The sequence below is a fragment of the Cottoperca gobio genome, chromosome 19 (assembly GCF_900634415.1).
Source record: "Cottoperca gobio chromosome 19, fCotGob3.1, whole genome shotgun sequence".
NCBI lineage: Eukaryota > Metazoa > Chordata > Actinopteri > Perciformes > Bovichtidae > Cottoperca > Cottoperca gobio.
In genome coordinates, this window is record NC_041373.1 from 16,298,266 (window position 1) to 16,309,063 (window position 10,798).

Below are 10,798 nucleotides of genomic sequence, written 5' to 3' on the forward strand. Positions count from 1 at the left end.
TACACTGCAGTTGCATCTGGTGATCTCACTTAGTTATATATAAATACTACATATACATATTTTATATATATTTAAAACACTTTTTTCCACCAGGTGAATTAGGCTCGGCTATTGTCGTTGCATGTGTGTGTGTCAGCCATATTGTGTGTCTCTGTTTTTGGACAACAGAAACACCCTGGATGATGTGTCCCACTCAGCTGTTTTGCCAGACAACTGGGTTTTTGGCACAGAGGGAGAGAGGACGGTGTCCATTATTGTCTCTTTGCTGGAATGATCGTGCACCTGCATGTTGCTGATGGTGGGATTTGCTATGTGTGTGTGTGTGTGTGTGTGTGTGTGTGTGTGTGTGTGTGTGTGTGTGTGTGTGAGCGGTGGTCTGTAACAAAGTACCTTTATATAGCTTTATGACAGCCAGTATTCAAATCATGTATGTCAAAGTGTCCTTGAACACACCGCCAAGGAGAGTTTTAAAAACGTGTCCCACTCACCACTCCACTATAATCTGAGACCAAAAAGTGAAACATATAAGTATGATTTGGAGAACAGTAATGTGAAATATTCATTCAATGAGCTTTAGCTCCCCCCCCCCCCCCCCTCATGAGTGTGTGTTGCTCTGTGATGTCTCTGGCCAGTTGTCTTCTAATTCAAGTCATTGATTGTTTGCTGTCATCTATCGACTCCACCTGTTTAAGTAGCTTGTGTTTAACTAGATACATGGAACCGACGTTGCGTCTGTTTGCAACCTGTGTGCATCTGCGTCTGACTCCGTGTGTGTGTGTGTGTGTGTTTCAGTGCAAACGTTAGAAGCTCATTCCTCTGTTATTAGCGAGCATCTGCAGGGACTAAACTGTGGGTGTGACATGCTCAGGGATAACATTGGTGTCATTGCATTATGGTCCTTTGTTGTTCAGCAGAAGCCTCTCTGACACAAATTATGATAATCAGTCCAAGTTCAGCCCGGAGCACTCTGGCTAACTGCCTGGGTTTGACCGTTGAACCCTGAGGCGTTAGTGGTGTAACGGGCCGCAGTTGATCCGTGAAACCCCCCGTCAGTTTGGTACGCATATGAACCACAGATTTATTACAAAGCCATCATAGTCTGAGATAAGGTTCCGCTTTCGACCGCTATCGGCCGATGTTCAGTAAAGATATGCAATTCCGGAGATCGGCATTACTGCTATCTAGTCTCCGATCTCTGATGATGCTACATAGTGAACTAAACATCCATGTTGAAATTGTCAGGAGAGCTGGTAACGTTAGATGTTAGCAGTCTGAGAGGTCCCATTGAGAAGCATTACGATGCATTCAGGCTCTACTCAGTAAAAAAGTGTATTGAGCAAATGTAAATTATATCATTATTATGACGTGTTCAAATGTAATCATGTAAAATGTAGTTTTTAAGCAAGAAGTTGTTTGAAGGGGGATGTTCACAGCAGTATGATGTTTACCTTCCTGACACGAGCTCTAAGCGGCTTATAATACATTATTAAAACAAGATTAAAACATTTTAATCAAAGCTCATTTTTAAATAAATCATTTGACTTGTGTGTTTTTATGCAAATAACCAATACAGATGAAAACAACAGCGTAAAAAGATAACATTTAGAAGTGTTGACACACCTGTGTTCAAACGCTCATATGTGCTTTGTTGCGTGTGTGTGTGTGTGTGTGTGTGTGTGTGTGTGTGTGTGTGTGTGTGTGTCCGTTTGGCTGCCACGTGTGTGTATTTACATACAGCTCCGTATTAACGGATGTATTTAATGTGAATATTTTTTTGGGACAGCTGAATGTCAGCAGATCCATTATCCTTTATCTGAACTCCCCAGAGAGAGAGAGAGAGAGAGAGAGAGAGAGAGAGAGAGAGAGAGAGAGAGAGAGGAGAGAGAGAGAGAGAGAGAGAGAGAGAGAGAGAGAGAGAGAGAGAGAGAGAGAGAGAGAGAGAGAGAGCGAGAGAGAGAGAGAGGCTGGTTCATGGATGGATGGATGAAAGTCAGTGTCCAATGACACTCTCCCGTTAACTGTCGCTTTCTGTCCTTCATGAATTATTCACACACAGTTTCTTCACTTGTGTCAAAGTTGCCATCTCCTCCATTAGAAAAGACTCTCCCTCTCACACACACACACACACACGTTACTCTTCATCTTTCTTTTCCCTGTATATTAAGCGTAGGACAATAATAATCATTTATTAATACATGTACACGTAGTATTGATGCACAATGTAGCTATTCTTTATCGCAGACCCGGTGTGTGTGTGTGTGTAGTATTACTGGTGTTAGAGTGGAAAGATTTTAGTCAAGACATATCTTGGCAAACACACATACAAAAACAAGGTTGCGTGCAAACATACGACATCTGAATATCAGCCATTTTGCAACATAGGGAAATTACAGTAAAAGAAGGGAAGTGTAGAAACTGTGAGTCATCACTGATAGTGCTTGCGTATTTGTTGTTGTCACATTATTTACTGCATGTTGTAAGTCACCACCTTTTGTGCTAATAAGAGTTTTGAATCAAACGTCATGAGTGCGACGCTTATCTGCACAAACAGCTGTATTGGTGGGACTAATGTTGTGTACCAGGATGCTGTGTGGAGGGAGAAAGTGATGAAAGAGATGGGCTGTTGGCCAACTAGGTTAGGGGGGGGTTTTTATTGTTGATGTCTGCAGGGTTGCATAGAGACTACCTCAGATAAACACGCAGACCTGAGAGCGTGCACACCGCTGGTCAAACACGGTCTAGACAGCTCAACTGAAATATGCATCGTGCTTTGTTTACTCCCCGCAAACACAACAAGGTGCATTTGCTAAACAGGGGAGGGGGGGAGGGGGGGGGGGGATGAGACAGGAGATGACATGCGCTTAATGTAAATGCAAAAATCCAAATGTCACAGCTACACGTGCACATATCTTACACGGTATGGTCTGCCGTGGCGTCAAACTTTCTAAACCTCAGGGAGAGATGAGAGAGCGAGGATGAATGTAGAGCGCAGAGAAGTTCCAATGAATAATGCTTCTGGAGGAAGACTTTGTGTACTCCTGATGAGCACTGACACACCAGGCCTCCCAGCAGCCCCCGGCACTCCTGTTCTCACCTCCATACGTCGTGCACTCACCCCCCCCCCCCCCCCCCCCCCCCCCCTGCACCTTTTTACACATTTTACTGTGGCACCTTTTTTTCTTCAGATTAAACATGCAAACACTAATACACAGAGATCCATGCCAAAACACCCCCGAGACACACACACACACACACATCCCTACACTTTCTTACATCGTCGCTGAAGCTTGGCCTTCACTTTTCTGCGAGGACTGTTGGCAGCGTGGATGGAAAGACAGGAGAAGCTCCAGAGACGGCGGCGAGAAGGAGACGGAGAGAGAAAGAGAGAGAAGGAGAGGCAGAATGGGGCTCTCCATCATGCTGTCAGTAAGGTGCTGCTTTAGCGTTAGCAAGGAATAAAGAGTGTTTTTAAAAGGTGCTGCGAGGTGCAGCGAAGATGAGTCGGATAAATGACTTCTCCTTTTCATTCAAAGAGCCCAGAAAAGCCCACAGGGTCACCGTGTGTGTGTGTGTGTGTGTGTGTGTGTGTGTGTGTGTGTGTGTGTGTGTGTGTGTGTGTGTGCGTGTGCGTGTACGACTGGAGAAAGTGTGACGCCGACTTGAGAATGCATGCACAGCCCAGACGTTTGCCACGGCCGGCTGAGGTTGTTGTTGCTCCTGACACGATAACGTATTATGTCTTCTTCTGGCTGTTGCCCCTCTCCTTTCACCGCCGAGTGGGGAAAGTAATGTAGTTTAGGGGGGGGGGGCATGTAAGACGGAACAATGGCTCAAAAATATTGAATAAGGAGTGAAAGGGAGCTAGGGCTTTAATGACAATAGAGCAGAGCTGGGGGTGAGGACTGATGATGTGGGGTGGAGGGGGGGGGGTGGCGGCTCCAGATTGATGATAGATCTCCGCTGGTTAAATATTATCAGGCTTCTTTTTTCATGTATCCCCCCCCCCCCCCCCCCCCCTCCTGCTGCCCCGGTATCACACAGAGAATGGTAAGATGTGGCCAGCTAATGATCTGCCCTTCTGAGCCTTTCACTTTTTGTATTAGCCTATTTACTTGCTATTGAGACACTTCCCCCCCCCCCCCCCCCCCCCCCCTCCGGGTTCACAACACAGATGGGTTGGGTAGCCATAGTGACTGCCGAGCTGTATTTATATCTGTTCAAAGCCCCCCCCCTGTCCTTTTCTTTTTGTAAGTTTCCTGACATAAAGGTGAGTCACCATAAGAAGGGGAACGTATTTCCTCAAAGAGATTAAGGTTCCTCGCAGATGTGTGATGCTAGTTCCCTGTTTCCTCGTGTTTGTTTCTGCATTATTGTCTGAATATGAAGCGTGGGACGAGGCAGGGCCTGAGGGCAAAAAGTTTGACATTGATATCAATTTTCACAGCAGCTCTCTGGGTTTGTTGTCTGGGCCTGACAAAAGGACGAGCTTTTGACACAGCGTGAGGGAAATGTGCTCTCTGATAAAAACCCTTTTCAGCGGCAGGCTTGTCCTCGGCTCTCGGATGAAGTTGACCCAGACGCTAGGACTTGTAAATATATGCTTCTTCCTTTCATCCAATTACCTCATCTCTTTCATACATATAAATATATATATATACACTCACACTAGGGTCAGGCTGGGGTGTGTGGTGGACAATAACAGAGAGGGTGAGAGATGGCAGAGAAAGGGGAGTCGCTGCTCCATCTACATTCCCTGCGCCTCATTCTTTTGAAATGCTTATGACTCCTCCTCCCACGCACTCATCGCTCTGCTCCCTTTTCTTTTAATGTGGCGGAGTCATCCATTCCATTAACCCTCCTCCTGCTCCCCTCCCCAGGTTAGAAAAGAGGGAGATCCCCCACTGCCGGCCTCCCCCACCCCCGCTATAAAAGGCAGAGTACCAGGGGCCACAGGGGCCACAGTGGTGGCGATGGCAGGGGCATTTGTCATGCTCTGAGCCGCGGCAGTCTGTTGCTCTCCCGCGGGCCTTTGTTGTCCCCGGCTCACAACTTGCTGGCTAAGCAGGGGATTTCACATGTTCCATTAACATCTGAACCAGCTCGGCACTTTTGTGCATTTCACATCGCTCGCCGAGAACGTGCACACACACACACACACACACGCACACACACACACGTGCACACACACACACTTAAGAACAGAGAAAAGCTGGATGCAACAAGCACATGTGCCCAGAAGAGAGCGGTCCATTTTATGAAAGAGCAAAGGCAGGATTAGAACTGTATGTCACACACACACACACACACACACACACACACACACACACACACACGTGCACACACACACACACGTGCACACACGCAACCGTTTCCATGAGTGTTGAATGCACATTCAGCCTGCAGTTATCCAACCTCTGCGCGGTTCATGGCACACATTCGGTCTTTGTACTAAGCACAACAATCAGCGTGCCCTGCCCGGCGCCGGTGTTAGGGGCACCACTCAAGTGGAGGTCACTTGTCGAGGCGCTATAATGCTTTAGGCTGGGCACAACAAGACTGAGGGGCAATCCACTTAAAGCGAACCACTAAACCCCCCCCCCCTCCCCCTCTCATATCCCCTCTAGGCCACCCCGAGCATCACACTTCTGAATGCAAAACGGGAAATCGGCCCTCTGCGACACTTCAAAACCTGGAGAGAGAGAGAAACCTCAAACTGTGAGGGGGGTGGCGGGGGGGGTCATGTTAGTGATACAGAGCTGCTTTTTTTTAAACGCGATGCCCCGACCCTCGCCGACGATCTCTGTTAGAGGGGGAAGAAACTGCTCGAGTCGGGTAACATGGGTTAAATCAAAGCTTGAAAGTGTGTTTGGATGACAGCTACATCCCCCCCCCCCCTCAACTTTTCACTTCCGTCTGTTCTTCTCTGATTTTAAGGCTTCGGTCGAGTGCCTGGATGTAGGAGCTGGAGAAATGAACGGTATCATGCTTGGATAAATAGGATGCAGCTTGAGTTGTAATTGCATCAGTGATGCCGATCATCTTCACTTCTTCTGCTGCCTGCTTGTGTGTGTGTGTCCGTCCGATCCCCCCCCCCCCCCCCCCCCCCCCCCCCCCCTCTTTCTCCTGGAGCTGATCTCTTTGCCTCAGCCCCCTCACACTAAACACTACGCCTGCTTCTTGCTCTTTAGTTAGCTAGGTAATTGATTTTGTTTTCTGTGTCGAGCTGAAAAACACTTGGCGGCCGCTGCATGTTCAGTCTTCGTGCAAAGAAGTGCTGAAGAAGATCCGTCTGCACGTGAAACAAATGTGCTCTTCTTACACCAGACAGACACTGAAAATCAAATATAACCTGCTTCTCTGCACCGTCCGTTCTGATTCCTATGCGTAGGCAGTTTTTGCCACTAGCCCACTTGTGTTTTCTTCCAGCAGCTTCTTTTAATGCGAGTAATCGATAGTCTTGATCGTTTCATTATTAGAAAACACCTTCCCGAACTCATATTTGTAAAACAAACGGCTCGCTTCTTTTGACCACGGCTCATTGATTTGTTTATCCGAGTCATATATCCTCTTTACTCCATTAACTTCCTCAACCTTTTCTTCCGTCCCTTCTCTCATCTTCCCTCTCGGTCGCTCTCTGTGTTTCACTCTCTGTCCCTCTTGCCTTTCTTAATAGAATTAGCGGTGTGTCCATCCGTATGTACTAAACATCTCCCTGTTTCTGACAGCTAATGGGGGGCCATTCTAAGTCCGGGATGACTGATATTGAGATATCCTTCCTCCAGGGTAACATCCATAGCAATTTTCCCTTGATTTGCTGAGTGATGGACTGAGCAAAAGAACATAGACCTAATGATCATTGCGGAGATGGGCCCTCTAACTCAAGGCCGTAGAGTGTGGGCGATTACAAGCCATACAATAAGCTGTGTCTCCTCCTCCCTCCTCTCTCTCTCTTTCTCTCCCTCCGCTAAGGTATTTCCAGAATGCCGCCGGCCATGATGGATTTATGAGTAGGCCATACTTTGGTAAACACCGATGGTGGGCAGCTTTGTCCTCCCCCATGTGATATAGTGAAGGTCCCCATAAAAAATGGGAAAACCAGGTTACGGCCACCATAGAGCTCGGCTAAACAATAAAAGGCTTTATGGGCAGATATAGGCCTGTACCATAAATGCTGGAATCTGCTGTCAGAGGGACATTAAAGGGATAATGACAGGGGGTAGCTTTCACAAAATCCCTGCAGCCACTAAGAGGGTCTTTTTTTAGAAGAGACACACACACACACACACACACACACTGAGGATAGCAAAGCACCAATGTAGAAATCTATAGAACAGTTTAACTTTGGGTCAGCCTTTGTGTGTGTGTGTGTGTGTGTGTGTGTGTGTGTGTGTATCCAGTAGATTGACAGAAGGGAGGTGGAAGTGGCGCAGTGTTCATCGATAACTGCAGCTTGTTCTCACATCGAAGGGTCGGGCCCTCATTACACATTGGCTCGCAGTCGGGGAGCACAGCTGTTGGGTTTGGCTGGTGCTGCCTGTCCGGGCTGCACAAAACCAGCTGTGCAAACAAACACCCCCACACACACACACACACACACACACACACAGAGAGAGAGAGAAACCGTAATGGCAGTAAGGGGAACGGAGTGGTAGTTTCAGGTAGACTTAAAAGCAAACATGCACCTCGCTGCACACACACACACTTGCCAATAAACACACACTGACATGCACCCAGGGGAGAAGTGAACCTGGTGGCATGAGGAAGTTGGCTGCTGGGACCGTGCCAGTGGTGTGAGTGGGAGGGTTAGGGATTACAGTGCTGATCATCACAGTCGAGGGATAACACTGCTGACATGCAGACGGCATGTTTTGCCCCACAGTGTGACAGAGACCTGGACATCTCCTTGGGGGAGGAATGGCAAGGAGAGCACTTTTTACTGCTTCCTAACGCCCCAGATTGGGCGTAGAGTGAGGGCAGTAAAAATAGTTTGACACCCTCAAGGTCCAGCCAGCAATCTCCTCTCCGCCCTTACCCATAAAACTCCCCCCCCCCCCCTCCCCTTACTCTCTACTGGACTCTCAGTTCCAGCTTTGCTCCGAAGCGAGGACGCTGTGTTTACCGCTCGTGGTATACCTCTATTATGTGCACTTACATAACCATCCATTTCTGCGAAACACTCCACGACTGAATGGTGCTTTAATCAGGCCCCTCCTTCAGTTTGCCTGGACTTTATGCAACAACACTTTGAAGCCTGAGCCACGCAACCAAGACTGGCCTCTCGGTGACAAGTTAGGGGATCGAAGACGCAATCTCATTCTCTCTGGCTTTGCTCCCCGACAAAGTACTTTCCCGTGTTCTCAGGACTGTGCCGCTTATTGATGCTGGGCCAAGAACAGCCACGTGGGTCAATGTGGGCCGAACCTCTCGCGACTCTTTTTGTCTTTTTCTACTTTCATGAAGATGCAACAGAGACCAGTGACCACTCTCACTTCCCCTACATTCACATCACCACATGTGTGTGTGTGTGTGTGTGTGTGTGTGTGTGTGTGTGTGTGATGAGTCACTCTCACGTACAGAGTTGACACCTCCTGGCACCAAACTAGCATTTATCTTTTTTATTGATGTGATGTAATGCATCCAATTCCCTAACTGTCTCAACGGAGCACTCTGTTTCCTCCTGTGACATTAAAAAACCCCGCATTTATTTCCTCTAAGGCACCTGGATATATTCAGCACATTTTTAGAAAGACAAAGTTACTTTTTTGTTTGAAATAAATGTAAGAAAAGCGCCGAGAAAATGACTTTTTTCAGGTGTAATCTTGTATTCTTCCCTCCCCCTTCGTTATAAGCAATGATCAACAATCTGTTATCTCTTAGCTTGTTCTATGCTATCACAGGGTATTACCCGAGGATGAATGCTCTCCCCTTGGAGAAGAAAACAGAGCCTGGAAAATTAGCATTTTCTGACAGCCATTACTCGTAGGGCTAATCCTGTCAAGGAATGTGTGGCTGCGCTATCAGTGCAGGCAAGGGGTCGGCGTGGCCCAGGCCTGCACATTGGGCTCTTATCAGGCAGGGTAAACACACTGGGGCCTGCATTAAATAAGTGTCACAGTCAGCGGGGGCGGAGCGGGCCAAGCCCCCCTGCCAGGCTCTGTGAAGATAATCCCTCTCAGAAACCATGTTGGTCAGACCCAGCTGTGGCCTGTGGCTCAGGTGTAGGGAAAGTGGGGGAGGAGAGGTATTGTTCAGGCAGGGAGTGTAGATTACAAAACAAATCACGCAGGTTTTTAGCCATTATCACATTAATGCAGATACAGTATATTTGAAAAAAAGGCTATTTGGGAAGCAAATGTTTACTGTCCCACACAAGCATGTTAAGCAAAGTTAGCAAAACTGTAGAAGAGTGCTTAAGATTGCACGTCAAGGAAACAATGGGACAGGACTGCAGACACAGAAACTGAGCTACAATGCTTTTGACCTCGTCTGGGACGTCCCAATCAATTATCAAACACAGAAACAAGGTCTTTCTTTTCCACGTGTCAAAGGTTTGCCGGTGTGAAGGTGAAAGAAATAGTCATATAATGTGAGATGAAACAATCTCGCCTTAATCTCTACCGCTGAACATGTGCAGGCAATTTGAGCCAGCGAGCTTTACTCCAGATCACATGACAATCACAGGTCATTGTTTTTGCTCACTTTCCCCCGTCAACACCACAACATGAGACCGGTGATGTGTTTGTGGACGTTTTGGATGTAATTGCCACGATATTCTTTTCCGCCGTCACATTGGCCGCACCTGACCTTTTGAGAAGGAACTATTCATGCTGCTATGATAGCTTTGGCACGGACTCAAACCTGGTGGCTTACATACGGCGCATGTTTGCAAAACAAGTTGCAACAATGCTGCGTGGAATGTTGCAGAGTAAAGGTGGAGTTACATTTTCATCAGGAGGGGGTGCGAAGTGTGAAGCAGAACAACTTCCTGGACTTAATTCCACTACACTGTGAGAAAAGTGTCAGTTACCATGACTGGGTTCCACTTGTGTTGCTTTATGTGCGCTGGGTGAACTGGGGGGGGGCGCCTCTCTGGGCAGCACTCGAGGAGAAGTGTAATGGTGTAACACTGAGTGTACAAGGTGGGAAACCTTGAATAATGTGGGATGGGAGCGGGCCAGAAAGGCGAATCCGAGTCAGCTAGTGGGTCACCAGGAGGTGAGGCTGCCTACTTCCCTGGGTTCAGGAAAAGTTCAGGCGCATAGCATTAGGCAAATTAGGGAGACAGGGCTGGGGGAAAATCGGAGGGTAGGGACTGATGAGAACATGGGGGGAAAGGGTCAAATTAGTTGGAAGGAGGAGCCCGAATAAAGAGTGAGAACTATAGAAGGGAACTTCCAGGAAAAAGAGAGATACAGTCTGCTGCAACTCTCATTAAAGATGTGAAAGACTCATTACTGAGCTTATATAACCTAATCATGCTCGCGAATACTTTTTTATTTAAAGCCCTGGCACCTCAATTTTGAGAGGAGGGCGGCGGTCTCCCCTCCCCTCCCCTCCCCTCCCCTCACAGTCCCATGCAGAGCCCGGGCTTAGAGAGAGGGGAGATCCATGGTGACGTCCCTGAAGGGGTTAAACGTAGGAGGAGCAACGCATGAAAGGAGGCTGAGGGTAGGAAGGGGAAAAAAGAAAAAGAGCCTGGTGGAGGTGGAGCCAAAGCCCTCAGCTGCTGTGCCTTGTCACATTTTTGCAGAACATGATAGCCGCACGATTTGGTGTGGGAATGATTTAGGCGTCTCTC